This window comes from Misgurnus anguillicaudatus, chromosome 21, assembly GCF_027580225.2.
Source record: "Misgurnus anguillicaudatus chromosome 21, ASM2758022v2, whole genome shotgun sequence".
Classification (NCBI taxonomy): domain Eukaryota; kingdom Metazoa; phylum Chordata; class Actinopteri; order Cypriniformes; family Cobitidae; genus Misgurnus; species Misgurnus anguillicaudatus.
The window spans coordinates 50,973,608-50,998,553 of record NC_073357.2 but is presented as its reverse complement, the minus strand read 5'-3'; the positions used below and the strand labels follow the sequence as shown (position 1 = coordinate 50,998,553).

Sequence of the window (24,946 nt, the reverse complement as noted above, 5' to 3'; positions counted from 1 at the left end):
GCTGTTCCCTGACATCCATAGGTGTTTTCAATACCTGATTGAAAACACTTCAATGAACCTCTGTTCTTCAGAGTGGTAGTTCTTTTAGGGGTTGAATAATTGTGTCAATGAAGAATTCACAAAAGAAACATTTACTACTATATTACAAAACCAATTGATGTCATTTTAGTTGCATATGGTTCTTTAAGAAGTCATTGTAGGATTTCATTCTGAATACAATTACAAATGTACACTAAATTCCCTAAAACCCTTAACAGCATTGGGGGTTGAATAATTTTGAACACAACTGTATATATATATAGTGTGTGTGTACCTGGTAATTATCACGTTGTGGGGACCAATTGTCCCCACAAAGATAGGAATACCAGTGTTTTTTGTGACATTTTGTGTGTGTGTGTGTGTGTGTGTGTGTGTGTGTGTGTGTGTGTGTGTGTGTGTGTGCAGAGGCGTCATGCCCATTCAAACTGAGGTGGCACCTGCCACCTTGGTTTTTTTGAGCCAATGGATTTTGCATCCAACCTCAAAATCAAATAAGCGTCCATTAATCTGTTATTTGACTTTTAATCTGTTTAATATGCACAATATTATACATTCTGTGCTGCATCCTTGTCACTTTTTGGAGATTTTCGCCGTTTTGATAGTGTTCTGATCATGTTACATTACTTTTATTCCGGCGGCAGCTGGCACTGCAGTCAGAGCAGTCGCAGACATCATCAGCGTCTGGGCGCGCTCACAAGCTCTCTGCTGTTGCTGGCTTGCTGCTGCATTTGGCTATCTGAGGAATTAAAACGTGTTAGAAATGCTCACAACATTTCCAAACCCCAAATGTGACCGTCTCAACGTTATATTAGTAGAGATTCATCTTCTTGGCACAACGCCAAAGTTCGCCAGAGTTCACGCGGGCGCGGATTCTCACATGCTTACATGAGGTAAAATTTAATGCAAAAATGTAATCCGTTCCTCTAATAATTTTATCTAAACATATTTTTTTAAATCATTATTGAACATTAAAATCAATCACGTGGCTATTATGTCATTTTCGTTGTGTATATACTTTATGGATATAAAATTAGCCTACATTAATTTTTTTATGATAATGTAGTTGTTGTGCAAAATGCATTAATGACACAATTAAACAAGCCATTAAGACTTAAATAAAACATGCCGTTTCAGATGTAAATATGATGCAATGTGTCATTATTCCGATTGAATAGTATTTGATATTAAAGTTAGTCATCACTCTTATTTTGGAGGTTTTTGCATGAAAGCAGGGGTTTTCAGATTGTTAGAAATGTAAGTGCCATGGAAAAGACTAAAAGCTCTATAATATTTTGTTTGATGTCTGTGTATGTGTCACAAGTCGGGGTGGACCCAGATGTAAATGAGGTCACGCCCCTTTCTCCACCTCGAGGAGATTCCCAAAGCCACCCCAATGACCAGACACACAAGGTAAGCATAAATTAAAAATTTACTTTATTTAATTTACTTAAAAAAAAAGATAAATAGGGAAGGGAAACGGGGAACTTAAAATAATGGCCACTCTAGGCTCTCCTCCTTCACCACCCACTGGATCTCCACACAGTCCATTCTCCGAATGTTCATTCTCATTCTCCTTTCTCTCCACAGGTGGTCGCTAGGACACCAAAAACACTGTTACTTGGACTTCGAGTATTTCTCACCGACTCGGCTGTTTACAGCTTTCAGGGTAGGTATCACGTTCACAGTCTGTTCTCCAATTATTCACTCTCGTCCTTCTCTCTCTCCACAGGTGGCCGCTAGGACACAAAGACACTGTTACTGAGACTTCGAGTATTTCTCACCGGCTCTGCTGTTTACAGCTTTCTGGGTAGGTATCACGTTCACAGTCTGTTCTTCAATTATTCACTCTCGTTCTCCTTTCTCTCCACAGGTGGTCGCTAGGACACAAAAACACTGTTACTGAGACTTCGAGTATTTCTCACCGGCTCTGCTGTTTACAGCTTTCTGGGTAGGTATGGTTTCCTCCGTAGGTCAGCAGAGGGGCGAAGGTCACACACCACCTCACCGGGTCGAGCGCTGCCCTATCTCCACTGCCCGTAGGCCGATCGAATCTTGGGCAGGGGCGCCCCTTTGTAGAGACCGCGGGGGCGGCGGACCCTTTCGCCTCTGACTCTGCGACACAGACAGACACAGGTAAGTTTACACCACGAATATTTCCATTATTTTACTCACAGTCTTTGACAGCTCTTAGTCTGCGTCCCTTCGTACTCCGAAACAGCACACAGCGTATGGTAGCAGTAATTTCTGAGGTCGTTAGCCTCTCCGTCCTCTGCCCAGTAGAGGAAATGGATGGTGCGGGGCTTCGTCTAACAAGACACACAGCAACCCACAGCAAATACACAGCACCACTCCAACGTGAACAGCTTATTAATTGTAAAGTCTCACTCACCACACTATAAGTGCAACACCACAAGAGAAAGCGCCCGATGTCCTCCACTGCGCTTGGGCTGAAATGGGGGCGATGGAAAACACGACCAAAATAAAGTCTCGTTGCTGTGGCTGTTTGGATGTACACTTCTAGCGGCTCGCCCACCACGCTACTGATAGGGGTAGGGCCGCCCTCCTAGTCCTGGAGGACTCCAACGGTCACACAGGTTAATTTCTGCAAGTTACTCCACACCAAACGGGTATACCCACAGCGGATAGCCTTTGTTTACGTTGTACAACAAGGTCAATTTTCTTCCTGCTTTACTCCTTCAAAAATACTGGTTCGACCAAGGTTCCTTTCTACCCATAGGATTTTCCGTTTACTCCAGCAGGTCCGCCGTAAACTACAACGAGAGAGGGAGAGAGAGAGAAATACAGACAGCCACCACGTCTAACAATGAGCACAGCTCCGTTCCTCAGCACACACTACGACTTCCCCAAGAAGCACACGGGGTGCTCCTTTAAGAGATCCACAGCTCGCCCTTCTTTCACCTCCTGTGGCTCCGTCTTCTTTCCGCGCGCTCCTCGCGCAGCCCGGATCAACAGAGCCTTCGGGCTCTTCAAAGGGTGCGTGTCTCTTCCTGCCTTCGGCAAAGGAGCTTTCCCCGTGTCAATCGCTACTCGTGTCCATTTTTTTCTGAACTGTGATTTAACTGTGCTTTTTATACTCCTCCATGTACTCCAGTTGTCCAATTACCCGGCGATCTCTTTAACTATGTACAGCTGTGCTCAATCGGCTGATTACAGCCTTCGGGAAGCTACCGGATGTCCGGTGTTTCTGTTCTCCGGCCTGGGCGGAAACATCCGGGCGGAACCAAACTTTCCCAACTTTTGGTTCCGCCCCAAAAAAGATCGTCACCTTGTGACATCCTCCCCCGCCAATCCGTTCTCGTCCCGAGAACGCGTTGTTTAGGGACTGCTAGAGTGTTGATGGGAGCTTTTTTTTTTAAAAACGTGGTAGGTCATTGGGGGACCTTGGTCTCAACCCGAGGTGGACTGCCGACTACGCCAAATCTGTCACAAGTCGGGGTGGACCCAGATGTAAATGAGGTCACGCCCCTTTCTCCACCTCGAGGAGATTCCCAAAGCCACCCCAATGACCAGACACACAAGGTAAGCATAAATTAAAAATTTACTTTATTTAATTTACTTAAAAAAAAAGATAAATAGGGAAGGGAAACGGGGAACTTAAAATAATGGCCACTCTAGGCTCTCCTCCTTCACCACCCACTGGATCTCCACACAGTCCATTCTCCGAATGTTCATTCTCATTCTCCTTTCTCTCCACAGGTGGTCGCTAGGACACCAAAAACACTGTTACTTGGACTTCGAGTATTTCTCACCGACTCGGCTGTTTACAGCTTTCAGGGTAGGTATCACGTTCACAGTCTGTTCTCCAATTATTCACTCTCGTCCTTCTCTCTCTCCACAGGTGGCCGCTAGGACACAAAGACACTGTTACTGAGACTTCGAGTATTTCTCACCGGCTCTGCTGTTTACAGCTTTCTGGGTAGGTATCACGTTCACAGTCTGTTCTTCAATTATTCACTCTCGTTCTTCTCTCTCTCCACAGGTGGCCGCTAGGACACAAAGACACTGTTACTGAGACTTCGAGTATTTCTCACCGGCTCTGCTGTTTACAGCTTTCTGGGTAGGTATGGTTTCTTCCGTAGGTCAGCAGAGGGGCGAAGGTCACACACCACCTCGCCGGGTCGAGCGCTGCCCTATCTCCACTGCCCGTAGGCCGATCGAATCCTGGACAGGGGCGCCCCTTTGTAGGGACCGCGGGGGCGGCGGACCCTTTCGCCTCTGACTCTGCGACAAAGACAGACACAGGTAAGTTTACGCCACGAATACTTCCATTATTTTACTCACAGTCTTTGACAGCTCTTAGTCTGCGTCCCTTCGTACTCCGAAACAGCACACAGCGTATGGTAGCAGTAATTTCTGAGGTCGTTAGCCTCTCCGTCCTCTGCCCAGTAGAGGAAATGGATGGTGCGGGGCTTCGTCTAACAAGACACACAGCAACCCACAGCAAATACACAGCACCACTCCAACGTGAAAAGCTTATTAATTGTAAAGTCTCACTCACCACACTATAAGTGCAACACCACAAGAGAAAGCGCCCGGTGTCCTCCACTGCGCTTGGGCTGAAATAGGGGCGATGGAAAACACGACCAAAATAAAGTCTCGTTGCTGTGGCTGTTTGGATGTACACTTCTAGCGGCTCGCCCACCACGCTACTGATAGGGGTAGGGCCGCCCTCCTAGTCCTGGAGGACTCCAACGGTCACACAGGTTAATTTCTGCAAGTTACTCCACACCAAACGGGTATACTCACAGCGGATAGCCTTTGTTTACGTTGTACAACAAGGTCAATTTTCTTCCTGCTTTACTCCTTCAAAAATACTGGTTAGACCAAGGTTCCTTTCTACCCATAGGATTTTCCGTTTACTCCAGCAGGTCCACCGTAAACTACAACGAGAGAGGGAGAGAGAGAGAAATACAGACAGCCACCACGTCTAACAATGAGCACAGCTCCGTTCCTCAACACACACTACGACTTCCCCAAGAAGCACACGGGGTGCTCCTTTAAGAGATCCACAGCTCGCCCTTCTTTCACCTCCTGTGGCTCCGTCTTCTTTCCGCGCGCTCCTCGCGCAGCCCGGATCAACAGAGCCTTCGGGCTCTTCAAAGGGTGCGTGTTTCTTCCTGCCTTCGGCAAGGGAGCTTTCCCCGTGTCAATCGCTACTCGTGTCCATTTTTTCTGAACTGTGATTTAACTGTGCTTTTTATACTCCTCCATGTACTCCAGTTGTCCAATTACCCGGCGATCTCTTTAACTATGTACAGCTGTGCTCAATCGGCTGATTACAGCCTTCGGGAAGCTACCGGATGTCCGGTGTTTCTGTTCTCCGGCCTGGGCGGAAACATCCGGGCGGAACCAAACTTTCCCAACTTTTGGTTCCGCCCCAAAAAAGATCGTCACCTTGTGACATATGCACAAATTTCTGTGAGCTGTTGACACTGTGCCCCCTTAAAAAAAATTGGTGCATGACGCCCCTGTGTGTGTGTGTGTGTGTGTGTGTGTGGTTGGGTGGATGCGTATACTTTACCTACATTCTATGTAATGTTGTGGAAAACAGACAAATCTTTATGCAGGCTTGTTTCGTTTTACATTGAAACGAAACTAGTTTGCCTGTTCCTCCACCCTATCTTCTACATTGCTGTGTACATCCACCGTACACGCCCTAATTTAAATAGGATCTATCTCTCCCTCTCTCTCTCTCTCTTGCTCTCTCTCTCCCTCTCTCTCTCGGTGTAACGTAATGGCCAAACACTAACCATGAGTGAAAGAAAAGTTTATAAGTTTATATATATATATAGTGTGTGTGTGTGTGTGTGTGTGTGTGTGTGTGTGTGTGTGTGTGTGTGTGTGTGTGTGTGTGTGTGGTTGGGTGGGTGCGTATATACTTTACCTACATTCTATGTAATGTTGTGGAAAACAGACAAATCTTTATGCAGGCTTGTTTCGTTTTACATTGAAACGAAACTAGTTTGCCTATTCCTCCACCCTATCTTCTACATTGCTGTGTACATCCACCGTACACGCCCTAATTTAAATAGGATCTATCTCTCCCTCTCTCTCTCTCTCTTGCTCTCTCTCTCCCTCTCTCTCTCGGTGTAACGTAATGGCCAAACACTAACCATGAGTGAAAGAAAAGTTTATAAGTTTATATATATATATATAGTGTGTGTGTGTGTGTGTGTGTGTGTGTGTGTGTGTGTGTGTGTGTGTGTGTGTGTGTGTGTGTGGTTGGGTGGATGCGTATATACTTTACCTACATTCTATGTAATGTTGTGGAAAACAGACAAATCTTTATGCAGGCTTGTTTCGTTTTACATTGAAACGAAACTAGTTTGCCTATTCCTCCACCCTATCTTCCACATTGTTTTGTACATCCATCGTACACGCACTAATTTAAATAGGATCTCTCTCTCTCGGGGTGTAACGTAATGGCCAAACACTAAATGTATGTGTATATATATATGTGTGTGGGGGGGGGGGTTGTGTGTATCTCACAATAAAATAAAAAAAATAATAAAATACTTTACTTACTTTCTATGTAATGTTGTGGCAAACAGACAAATCTTTGTGCAGGCTTGTTTAATTTTTCATTGACAATTACAATTACCACGAATGATAGATTATCCATGGTTATGTTCATCTGACTCGAGGCTCTGAGTGCAGGCTGTCCAAGACCCTGATGTTTTTTTTTTGCTTGTACGGCTGTTTTGTTTCTTATGCTGCTGTTTTACGGCAGTTGACGAATTAGATATTGACTGGGCATTTACCTGTTTCTCATCAAATGCCATCGAAAAATCAGATAATGATATTACAGTTCCCTTTTAGTCGGTCACTACACTCTGCATCTTTTTTGTTTTGAGTTTAGTGTGTGCGTTGCCTTTCCCTGTGCGCATCATCAACTGAGCATCTGAGTGAATTTCCCTAAAAGAGTAATACGGAGAGCTTTGTGCCTTGTTAAAGGCAGCCACTTTCTCGTATATCTGGAGATCAGCGTCCTTTTCAGGATGGCTTTTCATCCATGCGATCTTGGGTGCAGAAAGTACATGGGTCCGAAGGATGGTCACGAGCGTTGTCTTTCATGCTTGGGCATCAAGCATGCGGAGGCAGCGTTTGCTGAGGGTGAGTGTTCTCACCGCGAGAGCATGTCCCCTTGTGGATTTGCGGAGACGGTTGTCTTTCCTCCGGGAAAAATGCAACCCCCGTCCTGCGAGTGTCGAGCGTCGCCACGGTGCAGCTGTGAGGCTCTCAAAGGACGACCTCCGCATCACTGTGCTGAACCGGCCGGAGGATTCGTCTTCTGGCTCTCAGCCTCCTCGTCCACAGCCGGCAGAGGTTCTAATGGAGACTGCAGCGTCGTGTTCTATGATGTCTGTAGAATCTGTTGTGCCTCCCTCCAGGTCCACAGCCTCCGCAACATCCGAGGGTGGGCCCCCTCCCTCTGAAGTGGATCCCGACGTCCTTCCTCCCTCTGGTCGGGTTGCAACGCCGGAGTTCGATCCTGAGATGGTGGTCATGCTATCTCGAGCGACAGAGACCGTAGGGTTAGAGGGGGTTAACCCCCCTCAGCCCGAACTGTCCCGTCTGGATGATTGGTTCTTCGGAGCTGCCCGGGCTTCACAGCCCTCTCCTCCAGTGCCTTTCTTCCCCGAGGTGCACGAGGAGCTGACTAGAACCTGGAAGTTGCAGTTTTCTACCAGATTGCGGCCGTTTCAGCCCCCCCTCACCTCCCTCACAAGCGGAGCTGCTAAGGGTTACACGGGGATCCCTCTGCGATGCAGCTGTGTCCGGCCACCGCTGCCTCTTGAGAGGACCGCCCAACTCTCCCCTCCCGTGCTTGCAGACAGTCGTCCTGTTGAACGGGCGCTGCCCACCAGGCATGCGGAGAGGCGGCCTCAGCCCGCAATGGCTTTGCTGTAGGTTCATCAAGTGAAGGCCTTGAGGGATCTGCACGAGGGAGGACACGATTCGCCTGTCCTCTCGGAGCTCCGGGCTGCCACTGATCTGGCTCTCCGTGCAACAAAGGTGACAGCGAAGGCGATTGGTCGTGCCATGTTCATGCTGGGGGTCCAAGAATGCCACCTCTGGCTGTGTTTAGCGGACATGTCGGACCTAGATAAGAACAAGTTCTTGGATGCTCCAGTGTCCCAGACCGGTCTCTTCGGCGAGTCGGTGCAGTCTTTCGCCCAGCAATTCTCCGTAGCTCAGAAGCAGACGAAGCAATCGCCCAGATCATGCCCCGGTGCAAGCGAACTGCATCTCGCCTTCCAGCGCCGGCTGCCCCGTCTGCTCCTCACCGAGGGCGGCCTGCATTGGCTGCCTCCGTCCCCCCTCCCAGGACGTCATCCAGGCAGCGGAGGGGGACCAGCCGTCGACAGCCCGCCCTGCCCGCCCAACCTGCTTCCCGTGGCAAACGGAGATCGAAGCGGTCCTGAGACGGGCGACCTGGATATGGATGGGATCACTCTTCGGGGAAAACCGTGAACGCACCGCTCCCTCCTCCGGTGGAGGGCCGGGCAGAGAATCTTTGGTTTCGTTTTGTTTCTGTTCCGCTGGCTTCTCAGCCGGCACCCACAAAACCACAAAAAGAGTGCATTCCTATTCCTTCTCCAGGTCTCCAGAGGATCGAGAGAGACGTGAGTGGGCATTCACATGCTCATCCTCCCTCTCCTCTATCGCCAGTTGGGGTTTTTCGGAGTCCACGCTCTCCCCTGAGGAGACCGGATGACCATCACCCTCATCGGAGTCTGCGCTCTCCACAGAGGAGAACAGGGGCGGGCATATCATTTTGAGGGGTTGGGCAAATCAGTACAAAGTTTTACCATTCGTGCTGTCTCTCTCTCCCCGTGTGTTCACGAAAATAGTGGAAGCGGCGTTAAAGCCCCTGAGAGAGAGCGGTGTTCGCATTCTAGCTTACCTCGACGAGTGGCTTATAATAGCGCATTCTCGGTGGACGCTTTGCGAGCACAAAGACTTAACGCTTCGGCATCTCGCCCGTTTGGGTCTTCGGGTCAACTGGGAAAAGAGCACACTCTGCCCCACGCAGAGGATCTCTTTTCTCGGTATGGAACTGGACTCGATCGATTTATCGGCCCGTTTAACAGAAGAGCGCGTCCAGTCAATTCTGACTTGCCTCGACTCATTTCGAGGGAAGAATGTGGTCCCGCTGAAACAATTTCAAAAGCTCCTGGGGCATATGGCAGCAGCCGCGGCTGTGACACTGCTTGGGCTGCTTCATATGAGACCGCTTCAGCGGTGGCTTCACAATCGAGTCCCAAGGACAGTGTGGCGCGCCGGTATCCACCGTGTAACCATTACACCTGTGTGTCGCCTAACTCGGGATGGGAATCGAGAAATGGTTCTTCTTAAGAACCGGTGCCCAGTGAATCGATTCCTTTGAACCATTAGCATGCCTGCTTAACGATTCCGCTTATCGGTTCCGCTCACTGCAAATGTGTCATGACGTCACACACGCTGTGTTGTTTTGGCTTTAGAACGCAGCAAACATTGCAGAACGATCCAAAGTTTGGTTATATTTAGTGGTGGGCAGCGCGAGGCCTCGTGAAACAGTTGAATCAATCACTCACACAAGTCGCGTGTTTGATATACTATTACACAAAAACACCAGCGAGTCAAGCACCAGCGGAGCAAACGGGACGCCATCTGTTATTAATGCCGAAGGTAATGTGTTAATGTTAATGTGAGCACCATTTCATTAACTTTTATTATTGTAGCATCTGGCTGGATTGCCAGAACTGGATTATAGCTGACACTTGGACTGCAGAAAAGTTAGTAAATATGATATTATGTGCTATCCCCCATAGCCTATTTAGTTTCCCTTTATTTCTACATCAAAGAGGCTCCAACATCTCATGGGACATTTTATGGCACCTTTTGAAGCTCAACACAGAACTGATAAGGAAAGTGTGAATTGCCCCAAAGAATGTCTTTGAGACCATATGACAAACTCTTAAAAGATTGCTTCTTTAAATACATTTACGCATGTTTGATGTATGTTGGTTCCCTCTTTTATAAACTGCTTGTTAAATAACTTGTATTCTCATGTACAATTGTGTTTCTATGACTAGACCTATGACTAGACTAGACCTAGTCTAGACTACCTCTGACAAATAGAGATTGGTTGTTTGTTATACATTGGGATGAATCACAATGTAATGCTTGCTTAAAACCATTCATATTGGGTATCAAACTGTTCACCTTTCAATTTCCTCTTCATTGATAAATATGGTATGACGGAAAACAATTCATTCTATTTATTCAATGATCTGGACTAATACTTTGCCAAGGAATCTGCAGGCACAAAAGATGCAAAATTAACAGTTAAGGGAACAAACAACTCTCCCCTGCTCAGCTCTGATTGGTCGATTCAAACTTGAATGGGCGTATCCTTCCCAAAGGATAAATACAGGCAAAAACTTTATCTCATCAGATTCAGTAAGTTAAGTTAAGTTGAGTCCCTTCATCATCTCTTCTACAAGTGAGCTCTTCCAACCACCCCTCCCCCTTTGGGGGAGGAGGGCAATTAGGCCCAGAGGCCTTTCTTTTGTTCTATGAGTTTTAGGTCAAACTCACCTGAGTTTTGACCAAGAATGGATTTTCAACAATCGGAAAACCACCAACTCACTTCTAAATCCTTTGGAAACAACTCTTCAAATGGACTGGACGCTCGGTTCACAGACCGACAACCTGGTCTGTTCTTCCAGCATGAAAATGCTGCAACTGGACCTGCAAGCCATCTTCTTCCAACTGAACCTAAGACTTTCAAATGCCTTCAACTGCACAGACATGCAAGTACCCTATATCTTAGAATAGAGCTGCGTTTAAGTCGGTGAAGTAAGATGAATGTGGTTTATGCAGAGTCTCTCTCTCTCTCTCTCTCTCTCTCTCTCTCTATTTTATGTTAAATGTTCCTGTTTGTCCATCGTCTATGTCTCATGTAATCCCAGTAGAGTAGTCAAATAAATGTGCATTGTTTATCCATGGACACCTTCTGAGTTCTGATTAAATTCAAAGTCACTTTAACTTTCGATCAATGCTACCTTACGCTCAAGGTTTTCAGAATTCATGTACAATTTTAGATATATATTCGATGGCGAAATAATCAATTATTGTTACGATTCATTCTGCTAAAACCTACAAAATATATATAGTTAATGATGATTAATTGTATGTATTTGCATTTGAGCTAAATCAACAATTCCCTGAATTGGAATAGTGATAAACAATAATTTCCCTTAACAGGGTGGTGGAGAAAATATCAAGGTTAATAATTGTAATTATTAATGAATAACTTATCATTATCAAAATGATGAATGGTTGTTTAAACAACACTATTCCGTAACCCCTCCATTCGCTACACTATATGGATAATCTCCGTAAAATGACAGAGGCGAGGATAAACAAATTTCACAGAGCAGCAGAGCCAAACACTACTTAAGTATTTCCACTTAAAAGAACATTTTCAAGTATTTTTATTTTATCAGTGTTTTTATTTTTTGAGAACATACATTCCAAAGCATATTATTATAATTTCAACTACACTACATTTCATAATAAGTTTTTTGGTTTATATTTAATATTTAAGTACATTAAAATCTAGTAATGTTTTTTACTTTTACTTAAGTAAAAAGTACTTTGGTACTTTTACTCAAGAAAAGTAAAGGTACACAATTTTATGTAATTATGTATTAAATCAATTTTAATATGCAATATAAAAGGAATACACAGTATTCACAGGCTTTACACAGGCTTTATAATGTAGTGAAAATTTTTTAGTAAAGTAAAGTAATTTTTTCCCAAGACAAACACACTGATAAAGCACAGATGCTTAAATGAAACTAAAATACTCAAGTAGTGTCCACATCTGCCAAGCAGTGACTAAGTTTGTGGTAGGTGTAAAGGGCATCCGTTTGCCACAGTAGATGCCTCTGCATTTTGATAGGTTAATTTGCTGTATTTTGTCCAGCATCATGTCTTTTCAAAAGAAAATAACAAATGCATGCATGACCAAAAGTTGCATGTTTTATGTCAGTCTAGTTCTGTTTTATTTATTCCTAGTCCTATCATATATTTACTGGTTGAGAAACACTGCCATAGGCTATAGGTCCCTAGACTTTACTTTAAGAAGTAGCTCACCTACTTTTAAGTTTGTTCTGAGGTTGCTACACATAATTTGTGTATACTCTGTTCTGTGTCTTCTGAACAGATATTAAAGTGAGTTAATACAAACATACAAATTTGTGCTTATTCCCTCACCTAATGAGAATCGATAAGAGAATCGATAAGGAATCGGATCGATAAGCAACATCAATAATGGAATCAGAATTGTTAAATTCTTATCATTCCCCCCGTGGTCAGACCCCACGTTTCTCAGGGCTGGTGTATCCATGAGTCAGGTCTCTCGGCATGCTGTTGTCCACACAGATGCGTTCGACACGGGCTGGGGAGCCACGTACGACGGGCTTGCAGCTTCAGGGGTGTGGACAGCACCCCAGCTGCACTGGCATATCAATTGCCGCGAGTTGTGGGCTGTATATCTGGGACTTGTACGCTTCACTACGGTGCTACGAGGGAAGAATGTACTAGTATGCACTGACAACACTGCGACCGTTGTGTATATATTAACCGCCAAGCGAGATGCGACAGGTGCTCTCATCACCTGTCGCATCTCACTCGTCATCTCCTCCTTTGGAGTCAGAAGTATCTGAGGTCCCTTGGTGCCATTTACATCCCGGGTTCGCTCAATACAGCGGCAGACGCGCTTTCCCGAGCTGCGCGCCCCGGCGAATGGCGACTCCACCCCCAGACGGTTCAGCTAATTTGGAAGAAGTTCGGTCATGCGCAGATAGATCTGTTTGCATCGCCGAACGAAACCCACTGTCGCCTGTTTTATTCACTAACCGAGGGCACCCTCGGTGTGGATGCGTTGGCACACAGCTGGCCGTGGGGGATGCGCAAATACTCTTAGGATTTTAAGAGGCACTTGAAGGCTGAACCCTTCCCTCTATTCCTCCCTGGGACCTGTCCATGGTGCTGAAAGCCCTGCAGGGACCCTCGTTTGAGCCTTTGCAGTCTGCGAGTCTTAAGTTTTTATCAATGCAAACTCTGACCCTGCTAGCATTGGCCTCCGTGAAGAGAGTAGGGGACCTACACGCATTCTCCATTGACAATTCATGCCTTCAGTTTGGTCCTGCTGTCTCGAGCGTAAAACTTAAGGGGATCGCACACCGGCCGCGCAGCGCAGCGCCGCGCAGCGCCGCACAGCGCCGCGCCGTTCTAAAAAAATCGAACACATTGTTTTCTATGAGTATACGCACACCGGCACCGCCCAGCTGTGATTCAGGAAGTTGTTCAAATCCCTGTCGCGTCACAGAGCGCCACTCACATAGTTTAACATTAAATAACATCATATTTGTCCCACATCATTAATGATTAACATTGGCTGCTAATGTATATTTTACATTTTGAAGTAGACGCTATGTGACGAAGCTCGCGCTATTTAATGTGCACTTCCGGTTTACAATACCTCAGAGTTCTCCTAGGCGTGACGCGGCGCTGAGCTGGGCGGCTGGTGTGCGGTCCCCTTTAGACCCAGGCCAGGCTACGTGCCCAAAGTTCCCACCACTCCCTTCAGAGATCAGGTGGTGAGCTTGCAAGCGCTGCCGGAGGAGGCAGACCCAACCATGGCTTTGTTGTGCCCCGTACATGCACTGCGACCAGTGGCGGAGTGGCAATCGGGAGAGTCGGGACTTTTCCCGGTGGGCCGGTAGTGTTTTAAGGCTGCGAGGGCTGGTCTGATAATAGCCGTGCTTTCAGTCTGTAGTCATCCACTCCGGCCACACTAAAACCTATTTATCATATATTTAATATGCTTCAGCGCTCAAAATGTATCTGGCCGCACCGCTCTCTCTATCAAGCCCGTCTCCCCTGGAGTTCTTTCAGCCAATCAAAAAATAAAAAAAGAGGCTACACAATAGCCAATCAGAAAATAGGACTGTTGTATCTGGGTAAGATTTAACGCAACAACCAATAAAAAAGCATAGCCTCGCACACCCAGAGAGGAATGGAGCTTCGAGCATTACTTTGATCAGCACAGAGTAAGTCTGATCTCCTGTTTTAATGTTACAACAAATGCACAACTTTGACACAAACAATGACTTGACTGCTGTTAGAGAATGTTTCCCAGATAATTAGCATCAGTTTTTCACGAGTGTCTGTATCTTAGCCAACAGTTTACAGCCTGTTCACTGACAACACCTGCTCAGAACACGTAAGTTAGTTTAAGCCTCGTTATATTTTCGTTATCACACGATGACTGACATTTTGTAACATAAAATATCTCTCTCCAAACAGGCTTAATAATTTTATAAGCAACTGCTTTGCAACCAAAGTAAGCTTTAGCTTACCTAAAACTAGGGAACTGTTGACTTTAAGATCTTTTAAAAAATAATTATTACACTTGGTATTTCATGTTGTTTTGCAGTCATTTTATTGTAATTTTAGATTTCAGCATTTGCTTATTTACAGCAAACCATTTTCTTTTTTTTTTGACCACAGAGGGCTGGTGATCTATGTATTTCCGGTAGATTTTTGGGTCCCACTCCGCCCCTGACTGCGACTCTACGTGGATCGCACGCAAAGCCTCAGAACCTCAGACCAGCTCTTTGTCTGTTATGGTGGTCAGCAGAGAGGGAAAGCTGTCACTAAGCAGAGGATGTCTCATTGGCTACAGTTCTCATAACAGTTTTACCTGTGTTCAAAATCAAACACTGCTCTCAAAACTGTTTTACCTGTGTTCAAAATCAAACACTGTTCTCAAAACAGTTTTACCTGTGTTCAAAATCAAACACTTCTCTCAAAACTGTTTTACATGTGTTCAAAATCAAACACTGCTCTTAATCCATAAACAAAGTAATCATAATGATATACACTACCAAACAGTGAGTAAACACTACATTACAAAAAATAGAAAACATTGTTATAAGGGCCAGCAAACAAATCCAAACAGGGTAATCCACAAAATGTAATCCAAATACAGGCTAGGGTTCAGGGCAGGCAGAGTAACAATCAAAATCCAAGAAACAGGCACAGGTCAAAACAGGAACAGATACAGATAACAGGTCAAACAGAATACAGGCAGATAAACAGAATGTGGCGATGTAATAATCAGCAGGGAACAGGTGAACAGGAAGTGACTTATATACAAAACAGACAGGAAGTGTGAACTGAAACATGGCATGATGAATATCAAAATAAAAGTCAGAACAGAGCAGGGTATCAAAATAAAAGTCCAAAATACAAAAATACACAGAACACAAGTAAACACAGAACAAAACCATTACAGAACCCCCCTCTAAAGGGCGACTCCTGGAGCCCAACATACACATAATAAAGTCCAATAGAGGGTGGGCGGGTCATATGGCCAGGATGGTCCAGGAACATGGGGCAGATGCGGGCCTGGGTCATGGGGCAGATGCGGGCCTGGGTCATGGGGCAGATGCGGGCCTGGGTCATGGGACAGATGCGGGCCTGGGTCATGGAGCAGATGCGGGCCTGGGTCATGGGGCAGATGCGGACCTGGGTCATGGGGCAGATGCGGACCTGGGTCATGGGGCAGATGCGGACCTGGGTCATGGGGCAGATGCGGACCTGGGTCATGGGGCAGATGCGGACCTGGGTCATGGGGCAGATGCGGACCTGGGTCATGGGGCAGGCTTGGACCTGGGTCATGGGGCAGGCTTGGACCTGGGTCATGGGGCAGGCTTGGACCTGGGTCATGGGGCAGGCTTGGACCTGGGTCATGGGGCAGGCTTGGACCTGGGTCATGGGGCAGGCTTGGACCTGGGTCATGGGGCAGGCTTGGACCTGGGTCATGGGGCAGGCTTGGACCTGGGTCATGGAGTAGGAATAGACCTGGAACACAAGGAGAGGAAGGATCAGAGTCCACTTCGGTCTCCGCCTCGGTGTCCTCTGCCTCCTTCCTGTGTCCGGGTACTACCCCCCCCCCCCAAAAAAAAACTTGGGAAAGCTTCCACAGCCCAGGGTGGCGATGTTCCAGATGGTAAACCAGATGAATCAGAATAGTCAGTTGAGCCAGGTGAATCAGACGAGACAGGTGAGCCAGGTGAGCCAGGTGAGCCAGACGAATCATGTGAATCAGGTGAGTGAGACGAATCAGACGGGACAGATGAGTCGGGCAGATCAGATGAGTCGGGCAGATCAGATGAGTCGGGCAGATCAGATGAGTCGGGCAGATCAGATGAGTCGGGCAGATCAGATGAGTCGGGCAGATCAGATGAGTCGGCCAGATCAGATGAGTCGGCCAGATCAGATGAGTCGGGCAGATCGGATGAGTTGGATGAATCGGATGAGTCGGATGAATCAGGCAGATCAAATGAGTCCAGGGGTTCAGGTTCAGGGTCTTGAGGAACATGGGAAATACCAGAGCAAACGGCAGACAAAACGCACCACAAGGCTATGGCAAATTCTGAGAGTCTATAATCCAGGAGACATACCTCAGGGGAAGATTCAGGCATGGCGGCCATCTTCACGGCAGGTGCAGGGTGAATAATAGCTCTCCTAAGTGCAGGTGCTGGGATGACGGTAGCTCTCTCACAAACAGGTGCAGGTGTAGAAACAGGCAGGATGGCGGTCATTTTGGGAACAGGCAGGGTGGCGGCCATTTTAGGGTCAGGCAGGATGGCGGCCATTTTGGTAGCAAGCATGGTGGCGGCCATTTTGTTAACAGGCATGGTTTGTACAGGTGTGGGTAGAACAGGCATGACATGGCTTGGTGGCTTGTGTACATACTCCGGAGGTGTATCCGCAACACCCACAGTGAATGGTGAGCCACACAGCAACAAAGCAAAGTCAATATAACTTTCCAGAGACCAAATATCCATATCCCGTGGCATACACAAACGCAACCATTCATCCAAAGCATTATAAAACAAGTTCTTAAGAGTAACATCATCAAAATGTACCTGGTAACTCAAGTCCAAAAAATCATTAACATACTCCTCAATGGGGCGGTGGTTCTGGCGTAGTGCAAGCAGGGCAAAAACAGGTTTCATGGTGCTGGTGGGAGATTACAATCCTTTGCTGGATTCCGGTATATGGCTGATTATTCTGTAACAGGTTGCTTTAAAGAAAGCGATGAAGATGTGAATCCATGTGCAAAAGGTGTTTATTATGTAAAATCCCAATAAGGGCCAGCAAACAAATCCAAACAGGGTAATCCACAAAACGTAATCCAAATACAGGCTAGGGTTCAGGGCAGGCAGAGTAACAATCAAAATCCAAGAAACAGGCACAGGTCAAAACAGGAACAGATACAGATAACAGGTCAAACATAATACAGGCAGATAAACAGAATGTGGCGATGTAATAATCAGCAGGGAACAGGTGAACAGGAAGTGACTTATATACAAAACAGACAGGAAGTGTGAACTGAAACATGGCATGATGAATATCAAAATAAAAGTCAGAACAGAGCAGGGTATCAAAATAAAAGTCCAAAATACAAAAATACACAGAACACAAGTAAACACAGAACAAAACCATTACAAGGAGCAAAACGACCCAAGAAAATAAGTCTAGTTTTTAGACCAAAAATATCAAATTGAAGTGATTTTGTGCATAAAACAAGGAAAAAATCTTGAATTTAGTGTTTTAGAAAAATGTTCAAGATTTTTTTGCTTACTCCATTGGCAGATTTTTTTGTTTTGTGCACAAAATCACTTAAATTTGATATTTTTGGTCTAAAAAGTAGACTTATTTTCTTGGGTCGTTTTGCTCATCAAGAAAAAGCATCTTCATTTAAGAATTTTTTGATATTTTTTACTGAAAACAAGACAAAAATACAATAATTTTTTTTCTAGAAAATAATTTTTTTGCAGTGTTAGGTGGTATGTGCTATAAATGGGTAAACCACTATCAATAAGTTGGCCCGTGGTTCGGGTGCACCGCCAGGCCAGGGAGTGTCCCACATTGTCCATCAAAAACGCACCCTTTGTCCCCCCTTGGGCTTATTGGCAGGTGGTCACCCTAGGTGTTATCCATTGTTTGTCTCCTTTCTTCCTAAAGCCTATGACACTCTCTATTGTTTCTTTGTACAGTTTTGCGATGTTTCCCCATGTTTTCTCAACATTCTCAGCTTTTCTCTGGTCTCTATTTCCACCCCCATTTTTCATCCTCCAGTGCCCTAAAGCGGTTTCTGAGCTCGATGGTGAATTCTTTCTGGACTTTTGGTACAAGAAGCTTGTTAATGTCAAAGCTTTGCGTTGCTGTTTGATGCTAGGTGTTGCTCTAAGTTTCAGCCTGATCTTAGCTGTCACCAGATAGTGGTCACTGCCAACATCAGCTCTCGATGGACTTTGACATCCAGAAGAGATTGTTGCCATTTCTTATTGACAATGATATGGTCAATCTGGTTAATAGTATGCCCATCTGGGGATCTCCAACTAATTTTATGTATGTCTTTGTGGGGAAAGATGGTTCCGCCTTTTTTACATCTGTTGTTAGTGCAGAAGTCCACAAGCCTTTCTCCATTGTCATTGATGGTCCTGCAGCCATGCCGCCCCATAACATCTTCTCTCCCAATGTTGTCTTTACAACTTTGGCATTAAAATCTCCTATAATAAGTAACAGGTCATGCTGTGGGACCTTGGATACGGCTCTTTGTAGTTGCTCTTACCACTCGTCCTTAAACTCCTCCCCTGCCTCATTTGTAGGGGCGTAACATTGCAAGATGGTCATTTTGCAGTATCAGGAGTCAAATCTTGCTCTAAGCAGTCTGTCACTGATGGGTTCCCACTGTATAAGAGATTTGGTTGTCTTCTTGTATGTAATAAGTGCTACGCCATTGGAGTGTGCAATCTCTTTTCCAGAGAAAAGGATAGTTGAGCCCTCTTTTGTCACCCTGCGTCCTGAACCGGTCCATCTACTCTTGCTTACAACAAGGATGTTCAACTTATAGTTCTGCATTTCTCTGATGACTTGTTCTGTCTTTGATGTTTCAAACATGGTACGGACATTCCATGGTCCAAGACAGATCATATTTCGGGGTCCAAGGAGACTCGTCTTCAGGCAACAGATTTCCCTAACTGGACTTTCATCTGCTGTCATCATATTGCCAATATTTTGACTAGAGCTTCTTTTGGACCCCAGGTTTGTCTGGCCCCTCCCCCCTGACCTGTCCGGCTTGGTTAAACCTACCAGGGGCTTTTAAGCTCCCACCGATGTAGCTCATAGGATCTTTGAGGCACACAAGCCACCCCACCACAACAAGGTAGCAGCCCAATCTGCTTTGCAAAGGAAAAACTTTACTCCCAAACAAACAGAAAGCACTTTGCAAATACAAAAGGAAATTTGAGAGAAAATGCAGAGGTGTAACAAATATATACTGTGTTTTTTAGCAGAGGTTCTCTCAGAATGATTTTCTCACAAATGTGACCATGCAGATTTTCTGCCATTGTAGCTCCAAGGAAAGAAATACATTTATTATTGTGTATCTGGTTCATATAGTTGTGTATTGTTTACATGATTGGAAATTGTGGAAGTCTGTTATCATATAAAAATGATGTATAAAAATTTACTTTTTAATTTCTTTTTTTATTCATTTAACAGTGGTGACATCACTTTCTTTGCTAAACAAGCTTTTATAATAGCCAGGGTTTACATTGGGCCGGGGCCGTCCGGGGCTAAGCTCCGGCACATAGGCTGAAGGTCTCCTCTGCTCGTGCCAGTGTACCCACTGCGCTTGTGCGTGTGTACTGACGCGAAGGAAATTATGTGTTTCCATTCATTATGGGGCATACTCACCAACGCAAGTTCAACGATTTGCGCGAGTAGATTACATACAAGGTCAATGCAAAGACCCAATCAGAGGCGTCCTCGCACGGGGCGATGCAAATGACGCGAATTTGGCGGCGCTGCAAATGACGCGAATTTGGCGGCGCAATTGCCGCGGAAACACGCGCTTTTCCTTTTAAACGCGTCTTCGCGCAAGTAATGCAACTCGAGCGAAAAAACTCAGGAACTTCAAGAACGCGCTTTCACACAGGATCATTTAACATTGTAGAGACAAGAGAGAGAGAGAGAGAGAGAGCGAGAAAGAGAGTGCGAGAGAGAGAGGTAATAATGGTGCCCACGTCGAGGAAACTTAATAGAAGACTAGAAACGTGTTAAGGACTAAAGTATGTATGTCACTCATCTAATTACAGTATGTTTACTGGATAACACTGGATATAAATCATTTTATAGTTTAATACATTTATTTTGATTACACAAATCAAACCTTACGATTGTTTTAGCTGCTGACCAGCATAGGGAATCTCTATTGCTAATTTATTAGACATGTTGATGATACAGTACTGTGTGTTGTACCTTTTCTTGTTAATTTAATCTTTTTGGGTAGCCTATCTTATAGAATTATTCAAGGAGGTTGATTCCTTTTACTTCTGTAACCCTATTGTTATGATACTTTGTACAATCTTACTGCTGCACAGAAAATCCTTGACTCTCAGTGTTAGACTTATAGTATGAATTATACTGACCCTTTTTCTATGGTTATGTCAATGCTTTACCACTAAAGAAAACATATACATGTATAAGCCTCCAAAATGTATTACACCACTAAGTGTTTGAAAGATAAGAAAATATAAAATTTATTTAAAGAAAACAAAATGTAGTAAACCAAAAAGAAATAAACAAATGAAATAAACTGGGTAAAAATAAACAATTATTTGAAAATGATTCTCACAAAAAAACAAAATACCTCGTAGTATTCTTAGAAGTAAATCACTGTTCAACAAGCTCTGTGCTTCAAGGTACAGATAATATATCAACTGGGTTTCCTTCAAAATTAACCCCGAACATTTGTTTCAAGCCCAATAAAAACAGCAATAGGCTATTTCCACAGATTAAACACCAAAACAGTTAGTAAATAACATAACAGTTTAGAAATCAGACATACAAAACCAGTTTCATTCACAATAGTTAAAGGAACCGATTGGAAAATATCGATTCAATGTTCGATTCCTTTGAACGATTCTTTTCTTCAGACGACTCACTTTTGAATAAAATGGTCAAGGTCCGAAATTCCCCAAAATACAGAAAACTCAGAGTGAGATTTGCTTGTAGGGGTGCAAGTAAACGTTACTGAGACACTTTTAAAATGTTCATCAATCGTAGAGGAAAGACTTAACTGTTAGGCCTGGTTTCAGTACTCACGAATCACAAATCCATACGACACGATCCATACGACACGATTCAGTGACAAATGCCGATCGTCCGATGTTGTTTCACTCAAGAAAAACTCTGTTCAAGAGACAAACAAATGTTGACACACGTGCAGACACGGGGACTCCAGAGTTTCAGTGAGTCGAGTAATGGAGGATTCGTCCAGCTAGTGATCTCACGTGGCTGCCACCTGAAACCTTGCTCCACGTGCTGAATGCGAACACGCAAAAACTCGTACGGACACAGTAAATGAACTCAGGTGGGTCGCTAAACACTGTCACTTTAAAGTTTCTCTTAAGCAAAATAAAGAAAACACAGTTTGTCATCAATTTCTTAAGCTCCGCGAGCACAACGCACATACATCGTTCCCCTTGTCTTCTTCTCCCCTCCTTTTTTTTTCTTGCGCTCCCTCTAGCATATCCAGTATCGCCCTCTATGGGAGAAAACAGTCTCTTCACATCACACTGGAGCGTATTCTAATACCATGAACAACATATTCAACAGGGAAAATAAGAAAACAAAACAACATTTCCATTTTACACAGTATATTAAAAACAAATACAATAGAAAAGAAACTTTAGTAACAAACATTTACATTTTTTTAAGGGTGTTACATCCTCCCCTCACTAAAAATAAGCATGCCCACATGCAGTACTTAATATTTAAACATTTATTGAATTGGTGTTATTAAACCCAGGGAACAATACAGGGAAAATAATTCACCCTTTCTGAGCAAGGCTTGCACAAAGCATAAGGATTGCACCACCAGAATAAACAATTATCACTCTGCTTACAGCATAGTCTATTATTCTTGACAGAGACTACGGTTTCTTTGCTTGGCTTACCCAGCTGGGGATAGGTAAATCTTATGGGCGGTTTTCTCTCCCGACCTGATCTTCTCACAAAAGTTTCACCTCTTGCTTCATGAACGGATTCAGTTGTGACACTACTGTGAGTTTCCCTGTTCTGGGTATCATCTTCCACAGTAACCGTTTCCACAGTATCACAAGGAACCACATCAACATCACAAGTCTGTTCATGCAAACTCTCAACCTCACTTATAGGTTCCTGTACCACAGGCCTATTCATTTCACCAGGAATGAACTCACCAACCAAACACGGATAGTAAACCCCCTCAGACTCAGAATCAGAGGAGTACACATCATTTGGCTCTTCAACCAAAGTTTCAACCTTTTTTGTTCTCTTGTTACGTTTGCTCTTTCGCCTGCGATTATGCTTGGGACTTGCTACAGTTTCATTCTGCTGTACTCTGACCTGATGTTTTAGAGACAGAATATGATCTCTGTGCAAAACTTTGGACGGACCGTCACCAGTTTCGGGACTCAAACGATACACTGGCAAGTTGGGCAACTGGTTCTCTACCAAGTACACCACAGAACTCCAACGATCAGCAAGTTTTTGTTTCCCTTTCAATCCAAGATTTCTTATGAACACCCTATCACCCGAATTCAAGTCACTTGGGTGCACTTTATGATCATACCTTCTCTTGTTATTTTGGTTCTTCTTTGTAGAAGTTTCAGCAGCCAACTGGTAAGCATTCTGTAACCCCTCTCTTAGGTGTTCCACATACTTGGAATGAGAGTTTACACAATTATCACCATGCACTCCAAAACACACATCAAGTGACAATTTTGGCTCTCGCCCAAACATAAGAAAATAGGGGGAAAATCCTGTAGACTCATGTTTGGTACCATTGTATGCATGCACCAGCTGTGCAATGTGCTGACTCCATTTGGACTTATCCGATGAATTTAACGTACCAAGCATGTTGAGCAGTGTACGATTAAATCTTTCTGGTTGGGGATCCCCTTGCGGATGGTATGGGGATGTACGAGATTTCTTTATGCCTAACACAGTTAACATCTCTTTAATCAGGCGACTTTCGAAATCTCTACCCTGGTCAGAATGGATTCGATTTGGTAGACCGTAGTGAACAAAGTACCTTTCACACAGCATTTTGGCCACCGTCAGAGCTTTTTGATCTCTGGTGGGAAAAGCCTGTGCGTAACGAGTGAAATGGTCAGTTACTACTAGTACATTGCACACATTTCGACTATCAGGCTCAATGGTCAGGAAATCGATACATACAAGATCCAAAGGACCTGAACTCTGCATATGAGACATGGGAGCTCGTTTCTGAGGCAAAGTTTTTCTCACAATGCATCGCTCACATGTTTTACAATATTCCTCAACCTCAGTTTTCATCTCAGGCCAGAAAAAACGGCTTTTTACCAGTGCATAGGTCCTGTCAAACCCTAGATTACCATTTTTGTCATGAAGGGACATCAACACAGAGCTACGGAGAACAGAAGGAAGTACAATTTGCTTCCGTCTCTGGTTTTCAGCAGTGTTAACTACCCTACACAACACACCATCATCAATGACCAACTTCTCCCATTCTTTTCTCCATATCTTGAAATCTGAGTGATCACACCCCAGGCTAGAAGGAAGTTGTTTCTGACTAACAGCAGTAATTACACTACTTAAACAATGATCATTTCTCTGAGCTTCACTCAACTTTTCCAAGTCAAAGCTTTTCAGCTCATTCTGAGAAAAAGAAACAACATTACACACAGGTCGTGTCTCATCCTCACAAGAAGAGTTTTGAGTATGTTTTACCTGTTCCTCAAGCTTACTACCATTGGTACCGGTGGATACGGCTTGACAAAGCGAACGAACGCCAGGAGCAGAAATCTCCTGCCAGTCATCATCCGGCGTTATACAGACATGAGGTCGTCTAGACAAAGAGTCTGCATCCACATTTTTCTTTCCCTGCCTATACCTCAGACTGAAAGTGTAAGTGGACAAAGCCGACAACCACCTATGGCCTGTAGCATCCAGTTTGGCTGATGTTAATACATAGGTCAGAGGGTTGTTGTCTGTTCTTACCTCAAAGTTGACATCATAGAGGTAGTCGTGCAGCTTATCTACTACAGCCCACTTAAGGGCTAAGAATTCCAGCTTATGGGCCGGGAAATTACGTTCGGAGGGTGAGAGGCTACGACTGATGAAGGCTACTGGACGCAAACCCTCGGGATGCTGCTGATATAGCACGCCACCCAATCTGCGGTAAAATCCACAAAACCCCAAAAATGACCTCAGCTGGGTCAAGGTTTGTGGTCTTGGCCAGTTTACAATTGCTTCCACTTTTGAGGGATCAGTGGCAATTCCGTCCTGTGACACTATATGCCCCACATAAGTTACAGATGTCCTACAAAACTGACATTTGTCCAGGGACAACTTCAAGCCTTCCTGTCTCAAACGGTCAAGCACCTTGAGCAATCTTTCATCATGTTCTTCTATGGTTCTACCAAACACTATTAGGTCATCCAGATAGACCAACACTTCCAGAAAGTTCATGTTGCCTACTGTACGCTCCATGACTCTCTGAAATGTGGCCGGTGCCCCAGAAATGCCCTGTGGCATGCGTTCGAATTCAAAGAAACCAAGGGGGCAAATGAACGCAGTTTTCTCTTTGTCTTCGGGGCTCATAGGTATTTGGTAATAACCACTCCTTAAATCTAGTACCGAAAACCACTTGCTACCAGACAAACAATGCAAGGCGTCTTCAATCCTAGGCACAGTGTACTGATCAGGAACAGTTCTGCGATTC

The 24,946-nt window shown here is 44.8% G+C and overlaps 1 protein-coding gene and 1 long non-coding RNA gene across 2 annotated transcripts in view; both read right to left on the bottom strand.

Annotated features, from left to right (window-relative positions):
* Positions 1-24,946, bottom strand: part of LOC129449966 (uncharacterized) — a 102,110-nt gene that overhangs the window by 8,270 nt on the left and 68,894 nt on the right. The gene's annotated exons all lie outside the window — the stretch shown is intronic.
* Positions 1,352-5,330, bottom strand: LOC129449233 (uncharacterized). The gene is made up of 3 exons (XR_012360061.1): positions 4,559-5,330; positions 3,951-4,281; positions 1,352-3,763 (listed from the first exon to the last, which is right to left on the bottom strand). It is a non-coding gene; the product is annotated as an uncharacterized lncRNA (long non-coding RNA).